General features: G+C 39.7%; 2 protein-coding genes across 2 annotated transcripts in view; both read left to right on the plus strand.

Moving 5' to 3' along the window:
* The window catches only part of CMTR2 (cap methyltransferase 2), a 40,254-nt gene that overhangs the window by 15,860 nt on the left and 5,132 nt on the right, over positions 1-19,262 (plus strand). The window contains exon 3 of the transcript XR_003001904.1: positions 6,435-6,554. The gene's annotated coding sequence lies outside the window, so the exon portion shown is untranslated. The remainder of the gene's footprint in view (positions 1-6,434; positions 6,555-19,262) is intronic.
* HYDIN (HYDIN axonemal central pair apparatus protein) overlaps positions 1-19,262 on the plus strand; it is a 431,085-nt gene that overhangs the window by 15,830 nt on the left and 395,993 nt on the right. Inside the window, exon 2 of the mRNA XM_024735584.1 lies at positions 6,435-6,590. The gene's annotated coding sequence lies outside the window, so the exon portion shown is untranslated. The remainder of the gene's footprint in view (positions 1-6,434; positions 6,591-19,262) is intronic.

Here is a 19,262-nt window from a genome sequence, read left to right on the forward strand (position 1 = left end):
GAACCAGCTTTTTTGGTTTACTTTTTGTTTTTTCTGTTTCTAACTCATCAATTTCTGCTTTATTTTTTAAAAATTGACATTGTATTAGTTTCAGGTGTACAGCATAATGGTTCAGTATATGTATATATTGCAGAATGATCACCACAATAAGACTGGTTAACATTCATCAACATACATGAGTTACAAATTTTCTATTTCTTACGATGAGAACTTTGAAGATCTACTCTCCTAGCAACTTTCAAGTATACAGTAGAGTATTTTTAACTACAGACAGTTGACTCTTGACCAACATGGGTTTGAACTGTGCAGGTTCACTTACATGTGGATTTCTTTCACTAAATGTGTATTATATACATACACTATACTGTCCGTAGTTGGTTGAATCCATGGATGTGGAACTGTGTATAAGAAAGGCTGAATATAAAGTTATACTTGAATATTTGACTGCATCGAGCATTGGTGCCCCTAATCCCCGACTTGTTCAAGGGTCAACTGTATATGTATTAACCTCCACCTCTGCCAACCACCAACCTATTCTCTGTATCCATGATCTCACTTTTTAAATTTTAATTTTTTATATTCTACATGTAAGTAAGGTCATATGGTATCTGTCTTTCTCTGTCTGACTTATTTCAATTAGCACAATGCTCTCAAGGTCCATCCATGTTGTCACAAATGGTAGGATTTCCTTTTTTGTGGGTGAATAATATCGCATAATTCATACTGCATTTTCTTTTTCTTTCTTTTTTTTTTAAATTGAAATATATTTAATGTATAATATGTTAGGTTCAGGTGTATTACGTAATGACTTTACATTTGCATACACTATGAAATGATCACCACAATAAGTCTAGTCTTGTAACTAGCTGTCCATATGCAAAGTTATCACAATATTATTGACCATATTCCTTATGCTGTATATTACATCCTCATGACTTATTTATTATATAACTGGAGGTTTATACTTTTTTTGTGTGTGTGTGGTACGCGGGCCTCTCACTGCTGTGGCCTCTCCCGTCGCGGAGCACAGGCTTCGGATGCGCAGGCTCAGTGGCCATGGCTCACGGACCCAGCCGCTCCGTGGCACGTGGGATCCTCCCGGACTGGGGCATAAACCCGCGTCCCCTGCATTGGGAGGTGGACTCCCAACCACTGCGCCACCAGGGAAGCCCGAGGTTTATACTTTTTAATCCCCTATACCTATTTCACCCTCACTTCTATTTCTGGCAACCACCTGTTTGTTCTCTGTATCTATGAGTCTGTTTTCATTTTGTTTTGTTATTTTAGATTCTACATGGAACTGAGATCATGAGGTATTTGTTTTTCTCTGACTTACTTACTTTACTTAGCTTACTTAATACCCTCTAGATCCATCCGTGTTGTCTCAAATGGCAAGGTTTTTTTATGGCTTAGTAATATTCCATTGTATATATATATACCACATATTCTTTATCCATTCATCTGTCGATGGACACTTAGCTTGCTTCCATATCTTGGCTATTCTAAATAATGCTGCAATGAACACTGGAATGAATACATATATCTTTTTGAAATAGTGTTTCTGTTTTCTTCGGGTATATACCCTGAAGGGAAATTGCTGGATCATATGGCAGTTCTATTTTTAATTTTTTGAGGAAACTCCATAGTGTTTTCCATAGTGGCTGCACCAATTTACAATCTCACCAACAGTGCATGAGGGTTCCCTTATCTCCACATCCTTTCCAACACTTGTTTTTTGTTGTCTTTTTGATAACAGCCATTCTGATAGGTGGGAGGTGATATCTCCCTGTGGTTTTGTGATCATCTATTGAGATGATCATATGATTTTTTATCCATTTTGTGAGTGTGGTGTATCACATTGATTGATTTGATGTTGAACCATCTTTGCATCCCTGGAATAAATCCTACTTGATCATGGTGTATGATCACTTTTAATGTATTATTGAATTTGGTTTATTGAGGTTTTTGCATCTATTATTATCAGGGATATTGGCCTGTAATTTTCTTTTCTTGTGGCATCCTTGTCTGGTTTGGTATCAGGGTAATGTTGGCCTCATAAAATGAGTTTGGAAGTGTTTCTATTCTATTTTTTTGGAAGAGTTTGAGGAGTGGTATTATTTCTTCTTTAAATGTTTGGTAAAAATCACTAGTGAAGCCATTTGGTCCTGGACTTTTGTTTATTAGAATGTTTTTGATTACTTATTCAGTCTCCTCACTAGTAATCTGTCTGTTCAGATTTTCTATTTTTGTGATTCAGTCTTGGTAGTGTTTTTAGGAATTTACCTATTTCTTCTACATTGTTTAATTTGTTGGTGTACAATTGTTTATAGTAGTCTCTTATAATCCTTTGTATTTCTGTGATATCAGTTATAATGTCTCCTCTTTTATTTCTGATTTTATTTGAGTCCTCTCTTTTTTTATCTTGATGAGTCTAGCTAAAGGGTTATCAATTTTATCTTTTCAAAAACCAGCTATTGATTTCATTGATCTTTTCTATTGTGTTTTTAGTCTCTATTTCATTTATTTCCACTCTGATCTTTGTTATTCCCTTCCTTCTACTAACTTTGGGCTTCATTTCTTCCTCTTTTTCTAGTTGCTTGAGGTATAAAGTCAGATTATTTATTTGAGATTTTCTTATTTCTTGAGGTAGGCATTTATTGCTATGAACTTCCCTCTTAGAACTGCTTTTGTGGCATCCCATGTTTTTGTATGTTGCATTTCCATTTTATTTGCCTTAAGGTGTATTTTGATTCCTCGTTTAATTTCTTTTTTAACTCACTGGTTGTTCAGTAGCATGTTGTTTAATCTCTCCATATTTGTGAAATTTCTAGTTTTCGTCTTATAATTCATTTCTAGTTGCATACCATTGTGGTTGGAGAAGTTGCTTGATATGATTTCTGTCTTCTTAAATTTATTAATACTTGTTTTGTGGCTAACATATAATCTATCCTGGAGAATGTTCCATGTGCACTCGAGAAGAATGTGTATTCTTTTGTTTTTGCGTGGAATGTTCTAGATATATTTGATAAGTCCTTCTAGTATAACGTGTTATTAAAGGTCAGTGTTTCCTTTTGATTTTCTGTCTGAATGATCTATCCATTAATGAAAATGGAGTATTAGAGTCCCCTATTATTCTTGTATTGCTATCTATTTCTCCCTTTATGTCTGTTAATATTTGCTTTATATATTTAGGTGCTCTTTTGTTGAGTGTGTAAATATCTCTCATTCTTTTCTGAGGGACAGCTTAGTCTGGTAAAGTTTTCTTGGTTGGCAGGTTTTTTTTTTTTTTCTTTTGGAAGTTTGAATATATAATCACATCACATTCTCTCTTGGACTGCAAGGTTTCTGCTGAGATATTCAGTGATAGTCTTGTGGGAGTTCTCTTGTAAGTGCCAAGCTTCCTTCTCTTGACACTTACAAGATTTGCTCTTTTTTTATTTTTATTTTTTGCAGTTTTATTATGATGTGTTTTGGAGAAGATCTCTTTGGGTTGAATTTGTTTGGGGACCTCTGAGCTTCATGATGTCTAAATCTCTCCCCAGATATGGGAAATTTTTATTCATTATTTCTTTAAATAAGCTTTTTGCCCCTATCTCGCTCTCTTTTCATTCTGGGACTTCCATAATGCATAGATGATGATGATGATGGTGATTTTGGTGCCCCTTAACTCCCTTAGGGTTTCTTCATTCCCTTTCATTATTTTTTCTTTCTACTCTTCTGACTGGATCATTTAAAATAATCTGTCTTCAAGCTCACTGATTATTTTTTTCTTCCACTTGATCGAGTCTGCTGTTGAAGCTCTTTATTGAATTCTTCAGTGCAATTGTTGAACTCTTCACCTCCAAAGTTTCTGTTTGGTTTTTATTTATATTTTCTATCTCTTTGTTGAAATTCTCATTTTGCTCTTATATTATTTTCCCAATTTCATTAAGATGTGTATCCATAGTCTCTTGTAGCAGTCTGACCATCTTTAGAACAATTATTTTGAATTCTTTTTGGGGTAATCTGCGGATCTCTATTTCTTTGGGGTCAACTACTGGAAGTTTACTGTGTTGCTTTGGTGGTGTCATGTTTCCCTGATTCTCCATAATCCCTGTAGCCTTGTGTACACATTTGCACATTTGAAGGATCAGTCACCTCTTCCAAACTTTATGGACTGACTTTGGTAAGGAAAGACCTTCACCTTTGGGTGGTGGCATGCTGGAGCATTTTGTGATTCTAAGTCTAGTGGTGTGGGGCACCAAGTGTGAGGGTGTGTTGTGGTTCTGGGTCCAGGAGTACATGGTGTTTTGTTAGCTCAGGCGGCTGGGTTACACGACGTTGACAATTGCGTGATCCTTGGAAAGAGCTGCAGGGGTCCACAGTGGCTGCAAGGGCTCCTGGTCCTCAGTGGTGCCTCTAGGTCTAGTGGCTAGGGACCAGGGCATGTGGTAGTGGTGGTTGGAGTCAGGGTATACACATACTTGGTTGCGGGGGCAGCTGCAGGTGCCTGCATGGTGGCAGGGGCTGGCTGCAGACACCCGTGCAGTGGCAAGGGCCAGAGCCAGCAGCAGGGACCAGGACCAACTGCTGTGGCTGCACGAACAGCTGTGGAGACCCTGGCTGTTGGTATGTACTCGTTTGACTAAAGGGGCAAGCCTTAGTAGGTGAGTGCAAGGCAGTGGAGGCTAGTGATAGGAGCTGGGGCAGGCAGCTTGCAGGCACACACTTGCAGGGGCTTGCTTCAGGCCCATGTAGCAGTACAGGCCAGTGACAGGAATCAGGGCCATCTCTGGGTCCACAAGCTGCTGAGGGGGCCTTGGCTGTCTCTGTGTACTCTTGCAGCTGCAGTAACTGGCCATGGGTGCATACACAGCAATGGGTGCATGCACAGTAATGGGGATCAGTTTTGGGGACCTAGGCTGCAGAGACTTACTGGTAGCCAGTGTGGATCCTGGGCTTTGGTGGGGAGGGACTTGTGCAGATGGTGTCTTTGAACATGAAAACCTGTGAGGTGAAAATCTCAGCAGCAAAATCTTTAGGGGCCTGCAGTGAGTATGCTTACCGTTGGTTTCCTCAGCAGCAAAAGCTGTTAGGGTCCTCTGCGAGGAGTCTGCTGGGATCTGCAATGAGATCTTCAGTGATAAAAGCTGGAGAGGCGGTCTACAGTGTCCGCAAGGGCCATTGTGGTCCTCAGCAGTGAAGACTTCTGTGGTCCTCTGCAGAGCCGGCTACTGGGAACCACATTTGCTCATGCTTCAGGACTGATACTGGTAGCTCCTGCCCTTCTCTGTTCCTAGCCAGCTCTAGGTATCTCAGCCTTGCTGGTCTCTGGGCAGGGTGAAAGTGAAGTGGGTTCTTCGTGCAGTGCTCCGAAAGGCTGGGGAAGCTGGTTGCTCACCCCAATTTCCTTTCACTGATGAGGGAAACTTCAGGCTGAGGAGTTTCCTCTTAGCACTGAGCAGTGCCAGCCTGGGGGGTGGGATGATACAGACAAAATGAAACTATTCTTCCTACCCTTTTTTTGTGGTTATTTTCAGTTTTTTGGCTCCATTGTGTTGCTGAAGCTTCTTAAGTAGACTCCTGAGCTCTCCCAGAGCTAATTTCATTCATGGATAGGTGTCTAATTATTATTCTTTGTGTGTGTGTGGGGTTCTCCTACTCCACCATCTTGATGATGTCACCCTTGTCCAGTCCTTTAAAAATGTCACACTATTGTCTTTTAGGTGCATGGTTTCTAACAAGATGGCTGTTATAATTGTTACATTATTTCTCTTTAGTAATGTGTCTTTTTTTCCCCTTTGCCTTCAAGATTTTCTCTTTGTTCTGTGTTTTCAGAGGTTGAATTTGATATGTCTCCATCTTGCTTGGGTATTTATCTTGGTTGGTGGTTTAGATCTGTGGTTTGATATATGCCATTAATTTTGGAAATTCTTAGCCATTATCCCTTCAACTATTTATTTTATCACAGTCTTTTTTTTTCCTTCTGGAATTCTAATTGAACATCTATTAGATCACTTGTTGTTGTCTTACAGTTCCTGGATGCTATATTCTGTTTTTATTTTTAAATATTTTTTCCTTGTTGTTCAGTTTGTATGTTTAGCAAGTTCACTGATTCTTCCCTTAGCTTTGTTAAGTCTACTAATGAGCTTCTCAATAACAGTCTTGATCTCTATTACTGTGTTTTTTTTTTTTCTAGCCTCTCTTTTTTTTTTCTTATAGTTTCTCTCTCTCTGCTGAAATTCCTCATTTGACAATGAGTGTTGTCTAATTTTTCCACTGGAGCCTTTGACATATTTTTCATAGTTATTTTAAATTCCCTGTCTGATAGCACCAATTTCTGTGTCATGTATGAGTCTGGTTCTGTTGATTGTTTTGTCTCTTGGCATTGTGGGTTCTTTCTCTTGCTGTTTTTGTACACGACATTACTGGTAATTTTTTTTTTTTTTTAATAGGGGAGATAGAGAAGAAGGATCTGGGCAGGACTCCATGCCTTTCCTGCAGCAGCTGCTCTTCCACTCCCCTAAGCCTGTACCATGAGGAGTGCTTTCTCAGGACTCTTGCCATCATTTTTTGTGAGTATCCATTGGAGTCTGCAGAGAGAGAGGCCGGTGAGTGGTGTGAAGTCCCCTTTATCTGCAGCCTTTAGAGCTCCATACTCTGTCACCAGCCTTCACCACTTTCTTAACAATTCTAGGTGAATTCTTCTTACCAGTGTTCAAGTGCCCCAAGTAAACAAGTGCTTGCATTTCATGTCTCCCTGTAGGCATTTGTCTCTCATATTTGGGGCTAGTTGGCATTTCTTCAACTTCAGCTCTGTGATGGATCCAGGAAAAGTCATTAACTAACTAGTTCAACTTTTTCTTTCTATTATAAGGTCTGTTCCAGTTCTCAATAGCCAAGCAGAAACCCAAAACCCAAAACCCGATCCTTCTTTTTACCCCCTAATATCTCTACTGGTAGGATGACTCTTTGTCCTGATTTATACCAGTCTAATTATTAATAGCATCCCCCTTACATTCAAGAGTTTCTTCATTTGGAAGATAAATTGTATGATCAGCCTGTCCTTGAAAATATTACATAATGAGGTTTCACTAGGAACATATGTTAAGTTTGGATGGATTTATTTTGGATAAAAATCAAATATTGAAGGTCATTTTGGTAATATTCAAAAGGACATGAGGAGAAAAGGTGTAAATGAAAGACATCAACCAAATCCAATGTGTAGACTTTGTTTGGATCCTGTTTCAATCCAAAACAATTTTTTTTCAACAATCAGAGACATTTGAACATGGGCTTAGGTATTAGAAGATATTAAAAAATTATTGTTATTTGGTTAAGTATTACAATGATATTATAGTTATGTTTTTTAGAAATCTTATTTGTCATAGATAAATTCTGATGTATTTGGAGGTGAAATGGTATGATAGTGGGAATTTATTTTAAAATGCTCAAAAATAAAGGTGAAGGGTGAGAGAAATGTGATAGATAAAAACGAGAATGACAAAATATTGATAATTACTGAAGCTAGGTGATAGGTAATTATTTTAATATCTTATCTTTATTGTATTTTTTGTCAGTTTCCATAATAAAAACTTTTAAAAAGAGAGATAAGAATATAATCAGGAATCTATTTCTTTAAAAAAAAAAGGTAATTATCCTAAAATTTAAAGTGGTAAAGGTGAACTTTTCTTGTGGCAGATCAGAGGTCAGGCAGCCCTGCCTAAAATTTCATTTGAAAACTTCCTGTGCTTCAGTGATTATTTAGCAAACCAGATAATCTGTGATATGACAGGTACAGGGAGAAGAAAAAGAAGTGAAATGCCATGGTTTCACTGTAGTTCAGTCCTGCAGACCCACACTGGACCAGGAGGAGGGAATGAACCTTGCAGATGTCTTATTAATCCTGGTTCAATTCAGTGTCTATTTCGTGCAACCTTACCTTAAGGATACGCTCTGCTATTCTTCCCTTATCCAGGTTCTCACTGTCCGTCCATTCTCTCCTGTTTTCATAATTTGGAGAGACAAATGCCTTGGGAAGTGGGTAGCAAGGTTATAAACTCTGAGGGGCCAAGGAACAGTGAATGGTATACCTAGTACCATTACTGGCACATGAAAGACATTAAATAAATATTGGATGAAGAAATGAATGAATAAATTCACACTTGCTGCTTGCCACATGGAAGGGACCTACTAAATATTGTATTTGTTCAATTGAATTGTGAGTGACAGAACTGAAAAGAGAATTTTAGAGTTTTATGTGCATTTAGTGCTGGACCTCTTCAAGTGTTCGAAAGATGTCCAGATGAACAGAATTAGCCAACGTGATGTCTGTGAATAGGCAGGGGAAATAAAATGAAGTGCAGCTTCATTGAAAATGAAAAGAACATTATGCGGTTGCATATCGGCCACCTTTGTTTCAGATGTATTTATGGGAATGATTGGGAGAGGACAGTGATTCTCTCCTCCCCTCTAAAAGTCCTTAGCTATAGTTCTGCCACGAAATCAGGAGATTGTAATATCCTGTCCACAAAAAGTTGGTATGACAGGTACCCTTAAATAAACAGGTGTGATTAATCATGGTGCTGTTTGTTTTGATGAGCATGCAAGAGTGACAAGTTAATAATAAATCTCCAGCTCATACAGGGGAGGTGGCTATAAGGAGATGCTGCGGTTTAATTTACATCTTTGGAAGGCACTGAAGATTTAATAATCTCCTTGTCTCATATATCAAACTAATACCCCTGAGGTAGAAAAGCAAAACATTTTTAACTATTAATCTGAGAAGTAATAAAATCTTGTCTCAGATCACAAATAAATTGAGTTTCTTGTGGTCTTAATGGACCCCTAGTATGTGTGATTTATTCAGATTCCAAAGCCACTGAGGACCCCTGGGAACCTTGGCTGCAAAACCATGCAAGCTGGGAACACCATGGGAATTGCCAATCCAATCAGAAGGTCTAGACCGAGGGCAGTGACTGATTTTACCTTAGATCTACCCAATAATTTATTTCCCTTTCTGTGTCGACTACAAATAGATTATGGAATACAAGTGTATGTGAATTTGAGATTCAGTTCTAAACAATTGCTTTTAGTTTTTGCTTTGGCTTAGTTCTGCTTATGTTAATACTTGTTCTTAAAAGATCAAAAGCTGTTTTGAAGTTTTTACTAAGTGTAGGATTTTAACCTGGCTCGAGAAACTGGGATACAGAAAGGGGAAAAAAATCCTTCATGGCACGATGAGCCACTTGTGAAATCTAAACTGTGTTCAGTCTTTCAGCTCTTTGTTTCTTAAGGAGCTAACCTATGGGGTGTATTGAATTTATTAATTTGAAAAACTGTCTCCTTATTGATACTAATAGAGAAGATATCATCTTCCTTGTTTAAAGAATGGACCATAATGGTCTCAGAGAAAGAGGAAGGTAGAATTATATGCATTTGCTGTATGTACAAGTGTATTCATTGCTCTAATTTGCTATGAAATAATTTTTATAATGAAATTAGATTATAAAGTATGATTTCTGTTCGTCTTTTTACTAATGCTGCTTATAATTTCAGCTGAATCATTGTGATGTTTAATGTACTGTTATAGGAAGTAGAACATAAAAATATCCAATTCCCCTCATCCTTCTACCTTCCTTCAGCCCTGTGGCTCACAGCTGTAAATTAAGGTTGCATTTTGTCATGTCTTCCAAGGGCACAATGACTGGCATAGAATGAGATTCACGCTTCAACTAGCATATCCATTCGACTTAGCAATTAGGAAAACACATAATATCACCCCAGATATACTTTGGCTGCTTCTGCCTGCCTCTCTTTGAGGAAGGCTATATTCTCCTGGTCAGGAGTTCAGGTTGGGCCAGGTGGGAGAAGCCTTAGAGGAAAATCTCTTCCTCCTTCGTATTCACCTAGCAAACATCCATTGACTCCCTTAGGTCATGGGGATGTAAGGACAAACAAGCACAGAGGCAAAGAGCACTGTATCAGTTGCCTACTGCTACTGTAACAAATTACCACAAACGTAGTGACTTAAACCACACAAATTTATTATCTTCCTGCTCTGAAGGTCAGAAATCTAAAATCAAGGTATTGGCAGGTCTGTGTCCTTCTGGAGGCTCTAGGGGGAAGTCTGTTTCCTTGCCTTTTCCAGCTTCTAGAGGCTGCCTGCATTCCTTGGTTCATGGCTCCTACCTCAAATCACTTCAACTCCTGCTTCTGCTGTCCATCTCCTACTATTCAACATATCTCCTGCTCCCTCTTATAAGGATTCTTGTGATAACATTGAGCCCAGGATAGTCCAGCATAATCTCCTCACCTTAAAACCCTTAATTTAATCACATCTGCAAAGTAGTATTTTCCATATAAGGGGTTCCAGGAATTAGGATGTGAACGTCTTTGGAGGCAGCATTATTCAGCAAGAATTTGGCATTGGACAGCTCTGCTACTCTCTGACTTAGTTTGACTATGAAGTAAGTTTCTTCACCTCTCTGAATCTCAAGCTTCTTATCTGAGAAATGGAGTAAGTAATACCTATCTTATAGGCTTGTGTGAAGATCAAATGGCTGAAAATAATTAGCATTGTGTCTGACACGTATTACTAGTTCAACGAATGGGAAGTTAATGGATTATTGTTTTTACTGTTCAGTGATGAAAGGGCACAGTCTCACCTCTTTGAGGACTTGTAAGTCTAGTGGAGAAGATAAACACCTAAACAAATCATTATAAGTCAGTGTGAGGCAGTGTTACATGGGCTATATTTGTCTCAGGCTACAAGGTCCTCCATGCATGGTTTCAGTCGTTCGTTTGTAGATGATTACCTCACATGAGTTTTGAGGTGAAGAAAGGCAAAACATAAAAGGTCGTCTCTGAAGCTATGACTGACGTGGAATGTCAGGTCCTGGAAGGTTGTGTATTTTTATTTTGATGATCTCATGTTTTTTCCTAAGAAAAAACTATTTCCTGCTCTTGAGATATTATGTTAACTTTCTTGGACTTAGGGTATATGCGGTTTAACAAGTTAGGGCCTTGGACGGCTCAGACTACATCATATGGTAAAAAGAGAGACCGTAGTGTAGGTCTGTAAAGGAAAGTTGAAAGTCTTCTTGCTCCTTTCTCCTCCTCTTGCTACTGACTGTCACACCTACTCTCCCCCATGGGGAAAGAGTGCTGATCTGTTTGGAAATGTCCCAGGATTGTAGCTGGGCCATGTTTGCTGGTGACTAGAGTCCCTGTATATGAAAACGTCTGCATTCTGAGTGGGTACCATTGTTGTGTCTCTCCCATCGTTGTGGCTTGAGTGCTGAGGACCAGGGTTCACTCTTTTCCTTCTGTGTATCAACTGGCCTGAGCACGTGTGCTCTCCCTATTCTGTCTGTCTTGTTTGCTGATTCTGCCTTCATTTTACCTCCCCCTTCAGCAGCAGACGATGCAGACTCTTCCTTTGGCTTCTAGAATACCACTTTCTTGTTCTACCTCATGTCCACTCCTTTTCTGTCATCCCGGTTGGGTCTTTCTCATTTCCCTGACTTAATATTCAAATTTACCAAAGCTCAGTCCCAAGACCTCTTATCTTTTCTGTCTCTATTTATTCCATTTGTATGGATTTAAATACCATCTATATATTTATGGTGCTGGCATTAGTTTTCCCTTGCTGCTGTAACAAATTACCACAAACTTAGTGGCCTAAAACAACACTAATTTATTATTTTACAGCTTTTTAGGTTAGAAGTTTGACACAGTCTCACTGGGCTACAATAGCCTGTCAGCAGGGCTGTATTCCTTTCTGGAATCTCTAGGGAGAATTCGTTTCTTCATCTTTTCCAGCTTCTAGAGGCCTCCTACGTTCCTTAGCTTGTCTTATTCCTTAGCAACGTCATATCTCCCTGAACTTTCTTCCTTCATTGTCTCTCTCTCTCACCACAGCTGAGAAGAATTCTCTGATTTTAAGGTCCCATCTGATAAGACTGGGCTCACTCATATAATCCAGGATAATCTCCCCACCTCAAGTTCCATACCCTTAATCACATCTGCAAAGTTTTTTGCCATGTAAGGTAATATATTCACAGGTTCTGAAGACTAGGTCATGGACATCCTTGGGAGGACATTGTTCTGCCTTCCACAATGCCCAAATATACATCTCCAGCCTAGACCATTCTCCTTAACTCTAGGACCATATATTCAATCACCTACTTGACATCTCTGTTTGGACGTTTAATAGACATCTCAAACCTAATTTGTCCAAAACTGAGCCCCTGGGCAACATACATATGCATATACTATATGTACATACATACATACATATACACACATATATGTATATATATAATTTGAGGTTAAACTTGAGCTTGGTATGGAATCTCAGCCCTCGATATCCAATGTCTAGAGTTCATGCAATCCAAAATCTCCCTGCTAGAGTAAACTTGTATTCCAAGCCCCATTTTATAAGACCCAGAAAGGTTTTGACCATATCTGGAGGAAAAGACTCATCTCTTGACCTTCAGTTTGATGCATGGAATACATCTTATCCCAAAGGTAGAACTGATAATTTGAGATGTCATAATGTATTCTTGTCTGTGGCTCAGCTTTTTGTGACATTAAAAGATTATTTAGGACCAAGTGCAAAACCTATCCTTTGTAATCCTGTCTGTGAACCGTCACTGGTATGACAGGAGGGGTCAATACAGACATAAGGACTTCCTTCCCTCACTGATAGGGGAGCTGGCCTCTGGCCCCCACAGCTGTTCCCTGCTGGAACGGTCATAGTTCCTAGGTGCTCTTTGACATTCTGAGCAGCTGCAATAGCAAGCAATTTAGTGCAAAATAATTCATCAGTTAATCTCTTTGTTATTGGACATTTCAGATGCTTGTGCCTTAGTTCATACTATAAATGAGGTGGGATGTGGCATGACTCTTGATTGTCACAAATCTCCCAATGTATGTCCTGCCTGTCCCACCAGTGACCCGTGGGGACTTCCAGAGCCCAGAGAAGAATAGGGACAGTGTTAGGACATGGTGAGACAGGTAGCCTGTGGGTTATACACAACTCCCTCAACATTAGCAGTGACTCCACCCTTTGTCTCCCACCCCAGGAAACATATTAGGATGCCACTGAGTGAGTGGGCTAACTTTGGGGCCTCTTTAACTGTGACTAAAAGTACGTTATTTGAACATTTTAATACTTGAAACATTGGTGACAAACTAGTTTCAGGATATCATGGTTCAGAGCTACTGCTCTCTTGGAATACTTTTAATAAATAAAAGAAATGTAAAGCAATGTCTACACACTTCAGCAGAATTGTCCAGAGGCCTGACTTTTGCCAAAGCTGAAAAATCCCTTGGAAATCTTCAGCTTCACACTTAATTACCACCTCCTTCGGCTGTTTCTCTTTTACTGCTTTTCTCTCCTCCCCCTGTGATTTTCCCTTCTTGTTGCCAAACACACGTTCTCTTCCAGACACCATCTGTTTTCAGAATATATTTGCATTTTCTTTTTCCTTCCCAAAGTAGCCCTACTTTGGGGCCTATGTTTTCCCCTCAATGGACTGCTTCCACTATGTTACCCCATGCCTTGGTGGGAAGGAAAGCTGTGGCTTGCCGAATTGAAATATAACCAGGAACCCAACAGAGGCATTCTTCTGGACTTGGAAATATGCACCCACCCTCTTAAGGACCTCAGGGTACAGGGATTGGTTTGTGGTATGTCTTTAAGATAGCTTTCCTTTGTTATAAAACTTCAAAGAATTCCAAAGTATCAAAAGGAGAAAGTGAAAGTAATTCTTTCCAGTGTCTGCCATTCACATTCCTCAGAGGGCCATGAACTCCTCAGCCACACTCAGTGACCCTGTGACTGCTCTCAATAGTGCGGCCCATGTCCTTCTAGTCTCTTTTGCTATGTGTGTATCAAAATGTGTAATATGAATACGTAGACATGTAAAACAAGTTGGATTATGCTGTACATATTGTCTGCAGCTTGCTTGCTGTTATTTTACATAAATAGCATGGGCATCTTTTCATGTCAGTACACATACATTTTCTCATTACATTTAACAACTAGTATTCCACTGTATGAATGTACCATGATTTATTTACCCAACCCATTACTGATATAATTTCTAATATCTTATTATTATTACTAGTGCCTAACACATTTATCCTTACGCTTGTGCAGCTGTATTCTCTAGGATAGTTGGAATTGCTGCATCAAAGGGTATGTGCATTTTGAATGTTGATAAGGATAAAAGATATCTTTAAAAGGGTTATGCGGGGCTTCCCTGGTGGCGCAGTGGTTGAGAGTCTGCCTGCCGATGCAGGGGACACGGGTTCGTGCCCCGGTCCGGGAAGATCCCACATGCTGCGGAGCGGCTGGGCCCGTGAGCCATGGCCGCTGAGCCTGCGCATCCTGAGCCTGTGCTCCGCAGCAGGAGAGGCCACAACAGGGAGAGGCCCCCGTACCAAAACAAAAGCAAAAACAAAAGGGTTATGCATTTTAAACTTGGGTAGATACCATCCTAAACTTTATATGTAATCACAGAAGCACAGCATTTTCTTCCTTCAGTTATCAGAGATTATGAGATAAATGATACTAATTTGTAGCGTGTAAAGCATCTTATGAAGTATTTTTATTCAACTTATTTAACACTCACAGATATTCTATAGGGAGATAATGTTATCTCCAGTTTACAGGTGAAGAAACAGAGGCTCATCAAAATTAAGTGATTTGCCTAAGACAGTACACTTGGGTGGCAGATCCGAGCCCGAGTCCATCTTTTATCTCCAAGCCTGAAATTCTTTGTCCTACAGCACTGCTGGCTTCTCATGGAGGAGCGCCAAACCTTCTGCTGTGGTGGATTGACTGAGCATAGTGCAAGGGAGAGGGAGCGTGGAGGGAGTATTGGTCAGCTAACCCCTGAGGTGTACCCGTGGACATACAGACTTTTCTCTCTCTGCCATCACTTCCTTGGTGATGTTATTTGGTCACAGCTTTTAAATACCTCACTGTATGTCAGCGAGTCCTAAACTTATATTTCCAATCTAGAACTCTCTCCTTAACATATCCTATATGGAACTCTTGATCTTTCCTCCTAAACTTGCTCTACCTATAGCCATCTCAATTGGCTACTACCTCATCCTTTTAGTTCTTCAGGCCCAAATTCTTTTTTTTTTTAATTGAAGTATAGTTAATTTACAATGTTGTGTTAGTTTCTGGTGCACAGCAAAGTGATTCAATTATACATATATATATTCTATTTCATATTCTTTTCCATTATAGTTTATTACAAGATACTGAATATAGTTCCCTATGCTATACAGTAGGACCTTGTTACTTATCTGTTTAATATATAGTAGTTTGTATCCTTTAATCCTAAACTCCTAATTTATCTCTCCCCCCGCTTTCCCCTTTGGCAACTATAAATCTGTTTTTTATGTCTGTGAGTTTGTTTCTGTTTTGTAAATAAGTTCATTTGTATCATATTTTAGATCCCACATATAAGTGATATCATATGATATTTGTCTTTCCCTGTCTGACTTAACTTCATTTAATATGATAACCTCTGGGTTCATCCGGTTTGCTACAAACGTTCAGGCCCAAATTCTTGATTCCTTTCATTCTCTCATACCCCTCATTCTCAGAGAATAGAACCAAGGCCAGACTGCCAGTTCCTACCAGGTTTGTAATTAAAATCCAGGCATGCCTTGCTTTAACACACACCTAGATTATACTGCTTTATTCTAATCCCATTAGCCTGAAGTATAGTTCTGATTTGACTCTTGGGATTTGTACTCTAGTTTAGGAGTCCGTGGACTGAGTGAATGTTTAGACATGAGATCATGTTCTTAATAAATTATTTCTCCTGGTTTCTAAGACTACAAACATTGAAAATCTGAGTTAAACTTATTGAAAACATAATTAATCTTAGCTCAGGAGATCACTGGGCCCAGATTTTTAAAAACAAACAAGTCCTTACTAGGTTAGTTCTTCCACATTTCATGCATACATGTTGGGGGAAGAAAAATGGGGATGAGAGGAGTCCCAGAAAGGAACCTCTTGCTCTGCTGCTTATTCTCTCCCTCACAAAAGTACAGGATCAGAATGAAGGTCTTCCAGTGGAAAGGCAGCTGATTTGGGGGGTTTAAGCAGGAGCTGAAGGCAAAGCTGTGGATCTTTCTCCATGCACAAAGGAATGCAAACTCTTAAGTAAACCATGGTGAAAAACTTAAATTACTGATCAGAAGGGGGATTTAGCTTGTCAGGAGATTTGATTTTAATTTTAGTGTACACTTTCGGTATTTGTGTTTCTGTGTATACGTTTTTGTATAAGAAGAAGTCATACTTAGAAAACAAAAGCTGAACAGTATGTGTGCTATTTAAGTTATAATTTAGTTGTCAACTGGGACCTCCCTGGCCTTAGGAAATTTTGGTAAACTTAATTCATCCTCAATTTTCCAGCCTGATTAGAGTTTGCTTGGGACAGAGGGGGTTCCTGGAATGCGAGCTTTCCAATGCTAATGTTGGAAAAATCCTACACAAATCACAACAAGTTGGTTACTCTGAGCTTGACTGAGTCCAGAGCCCTTGCTTAATTTTTTCTGCCTCCTTGTTGTGACTCCTCTATTCAGACTTTCTCAATTCTACCCTGTGAGGACCTGCATCCAAATCTCAGTTCCTTCATGGATTTCCACAAAAGATTCACTTGGCACTATGCATTTAAAGAAGTAAGCACCTTTCCTGAAGACTTAAACGGTCAAATATTACACGGAGTGGCCTTTAACCATGTCTTTGGCATTTTAGCATCCATCTCTTTCTTTCTGTTCCCTTCAACAAAGGAGCAAATTTGTTCTCTTGTCTTATCCAGAGTATTTTTGCCTCTCAAGGTCCTTGGTGGCAGGGGTCCCACATTTTATTCCATAGGGTACACCAAGAAATTTTTTCAAGAAAGGTGGGTCTCATCTAAGAGGAAGTCTTTACCCAGCTACTTAGAGAATAAAAATGTGTCCATTACATTACATAATGAAGAATATTTTATATAAACATGGGCAAAAAGTTTTGGCCTGATTTGGGATTATAAAGCTGCCTTCCTTTTTTCCTCTTTGCTAAGATCTTGTAAGATGCAACTCTACCCCCAATTATACAATGCCATTTTTTTTCTCCTCTCCTGGAGCTTACCAGTAAGGACTAAACTGAGGATAGAGCTTAACTGTCTTCTTGTTTTAGGGACATCATGGAATTTTCCTCAGAGGTATGTGGCTTTATGCATTAACAAATGCATAAAGGATACTGGCTATGCGAGGGGGAATTGAGTGTGCATCTTAAAAATCAAGTGATGCATCTTTCCTAATGGAAGGCATTAAAGATTCAGTTCTGTTCTCCACAGTGGCTGTACCAATTCACATCCCCACCAGCAGTGCAGGAGTGTTCCCTTTTCTCCACACCGGAAGCAGCCACATAGCACAGGGAGATCGGCTCGCTTTGTGACCCGCCTGGAGGGGTGGGATAGGGAGGGTGGGAGGGAGGGAGACGCAAGAGGGAAGAGATATGGGAACATATGTATATGTATAACTGTATAATTCACTTTGTTATAAAGCAGAAACTAACACACCACCGTAAAGCAATTATACTCCAATAAAGATGTAAAAAAAAAAAAAAAAAAATTCAATTCTGGCTTGGACCAGAGGCAGTAATAATGAGGAAGTTGTGAAAACCATTGATCAGGAAGAGTCCAGAGGGAAGTGAGGTCAGATGGATGAGATTCTGGGTGGTCTAGAGCCTCTGAGTGAGGATTGTTTTGCTCTTCTTGGAAATGACACACCTGAGCAGGGATGGGAACCTGTTTGGGGTGGAGGTCAGAAGTCTCTCCTGGTTTCTAGTTCCTCTTATTCATTATGTCTGGACTGTGGGAAAGTCATGGAGTGTTATTAATAGGGAAATTAACCAAGAGAAGTGGGAGACATGGGGAAGGGCATACATGGGAGATATAAAAGGTGGATCAAGAGAGTATAAAATGTCTAGAAACTTCTAGAAGTCTCTGTCCAGGTCCCTATTTGAAAAGTTGTGCTTTGGTGACCAGAGAATAATAATAATAATAGTAGTAGTAGTTGCATACTTACTATATGCTAGACATGGTGTTTAATGCACACACAGAAAGGTGTTCAACCAGGGAAATGCAAATTGACACTGCAATGTGATAGTGCTACAAATCCACTAGAATATGTAAAATGAAAATGTCAGAAAATACCAAATGTCGTTGAGTATGTGGAGCGACTGAACTCTCATCCGCTGCTAGCAGGGATTTAAATTGGAACAACCACTTTGGAAAACTGATTGGCCCATCTGTTAAAACTGATACCCTCTGACCCAGAAATTCCACTTGACCCAGAATTGTATACATAGTTGCACCAAAAGACATGTACAAGAATTTTCATAGCAGCACTACTTACAATAGCCCCCAAATGGAAACAACTGAAATCTCCATCAAGAGTAGAATGGATAAATAAATCAGAATATTTGCAAAATGGTCTAGTATACAGCAGTGAGAATGAATGAACTCTAACCACGTGTAGCACTATGTGTGAATCTCATTTGCGCCTCACAGTAACTCTATGAGGTAGTTATTATTATTACTTCCATTTTACAGGTAAGAAAACTGAAGCACAGAGAGGGTAAGTTATTGCCTAAGACCACACAACTAGGAAGAGGAGTAGCTGGGATTCACACCCTGGCAGTTGAATTCCAACCCTTAACTACTATGTACCACTGCCCCTAACCTCTAGCTGTACAAGCGGCAGGTACTTTGTGTGTGTGCTGCTTTAGTGTAACACACCCAGAGGCACAGGGTGGAGCCGGTGCAGGTGGGCCCTGCAAAAGGCACCTACCAGCTAACTTTAATTACCATGTGCCAGGCCGTGTACAAGTGCTTGACCTAGAGTATAATGTTTAATCCTCACAGCAGCCTTCATAGTGGGTACTCTTATTGTACCCATTTTTACAAATGGGGAAACAGATATGGAGAGGTAAACCAGCTGACTACGGTCATATCACTGGTATGTGATGGAGCCAGGATCCCAAGCCAAGTCTGCGGCTACAGAGTCTGTGCCCTTCACTATCCCACCACGTGCCTCTCTTCAGCAACAACCAGGAAAGCAAAGCTGCAGGGCCTACATCCTAACGGGAACTGCTGCTCCCGGTTACAGAGCTTGAGTTCTTTGAACTGTATCAACTGACAACAACAGTGAGAATTTGAGACCAAACCCTGAGGTTTCATGAGACCATTTGACTTTGTTAAGCA

This window comes from Neophocaena asiaeorientalis, unplaced genomic scaffold (assembly GCF_003031525.2).
Source record: "Neophocaena asiaeorientalis asiaeorientalis breed wild unplaced genomic scaffold, Neophocaena_asiaeorientalis_V1.1 scaffold40, whole genome shotgun sequence".
Classification (NCBI taxonomy): domain Eukaryota; kingdom Metazoa; phylum Chordata; class Mammalia; order Artiodactyla; family Phocoenidae; genus Neophocaena; species Neophocaena asiaeorientalis.